Source organism: Myodes glareolus, chromosome 8 (assembly GCF_982192425.1).
Source record: "Myodes glareolus chromosome 8, mMyoGla1.1, whole genome shotgun sequence".
In the NCBI taxonomy this organism is placed as follows: Eukaryota; Metazoa; Chordata; class Mammalia; order Rodentia; family Cricetidae; genus Myodes; species Myodes glareolus.
In genome coordinates, this window is record NC_142033.1 from 99,359,553 (window position 1) to 99,361,172 (window position 1,620).

A 1,620-nucleotide genomic window follows, 5' to 3' on the forward strand; every position below is an offset into this window, starting at 1 on the left:
AACGCCAGAACTAGCATAGCGTATGTGAGGCCCACAGGAGGAGGAGCTTGGCCACCCACAATGTTAAAGATACAGAAAATGGCTGATCATTTTTGAACCATAGCAAAGAGCTAAAAATATTGAGTGATGCAGTGCCACATCCTATGAAAACTGCAGCTGAGGGAGACGCACTGCCTTTCCCCTAGCAACGTGCTTGGGATACAGGCCTGACTCTCAAATGCACGACCCAAACAGTAGCTAGCCTGAATTCTATTTTTAAAAAACCACATCATTAATTTGCCTTGTACACACGTGGTATAGAACTTGGCCAAGCAAATGGTGACATTCATTAAAAGCCAGCTGTCTGTATTCTTCCTATGTGTATGATACTGAGATGGAAAATTTTAAAAAGTGTGCATTACCTCATGCTTACTTCATTAACGTGAGCAATAAGAGTTTATGGCCCAGCAGACTAATTGTAAGGTAAAGGGAATAAGAAATGATTGGGTGGCTTATCTTTGAGAACAGACGGGCTCAAATGAGTCACAGGTAGAAAAGAGTCACCGTCTTCCCCTGGATCAAGTTCAAAGCGAAGTAATTTCTGCCAGGCTTTTAAAACTGACATTATTATGAAGCAAGCAAATATGTGATGTTCCATTTCTTAAAAGTCAACTTCTCATGCAAAATAGATCATTTCTGGCACGGCAGTCCTCGGTGTACACATAAGGATGTTTGTATGATAGGCATGTAGATAAATAAACAAAGCCTAAAATATCTTATGAAATCTCCAGAAATGACAACTGCCATACATGAGTTCCTGCAAAAGCAATTGCTAGAAGTCACTAGTTTGGAAATCCTTTGCAGTGAAGAAAGAAATCATGTGGCAATACACAAATGAATAGAAATGGGTTAATTTAAATGTAAGAGCTAGCCAGTAACAAGTGCGAGCCATTGGCCAAACAACTGTAATTAATATTAAGCCTCTGGGTGATTATTTTAGAAATGGCTGTGGTACTGGTGGAACACAGAAAAGCTTCCAGCTAAAATTTTTAAAGCTGTTTTTCCTGTTATGCCTAAAGAATTCTAGAGGTATGGTCCTCTTCCACACAGTGGTTTATTTAATTACAACGCCTTGTTTAATTAATTACTGAGTGACTTCTATATTCTGACCCATTCTTACTGAATTGTGAGGCTTCAATTTATTCATAAAACCCTAGGCCCTAGAAAAGAATTCTCTGTAACAAAAAGCCTTGGATGAGATTGACCTATAAAAACCCTTTCTTTTACAAATATTTTTCATTTTATTTACTTTGTAGGCAAGTGTGTATATCCTACTAAATCTATACTGTTTCCAGGTTTTTTTATCGACACACATAAAAACTGTTCCTGTATACCTTAGCGAATCTCCACATTTTAAACATGGTAATTAAAAGCTCTTTTAAGCTGAACAACTTTAGTTCTTCACCACCTGCCCAGAAAATCTACTTTGTGTTCTTTGATGGTGCAAATTGCCAGAGCTGCACAGAGAAACCCTGTCTCAAAAAACCAACAATAAATAAATAAATAAATCAGTCAAATAAATCAGTCAACCAATCAGTCAGTCAATCAAGGGCTAAGGATAGAATTCTTACCCAGTTACCA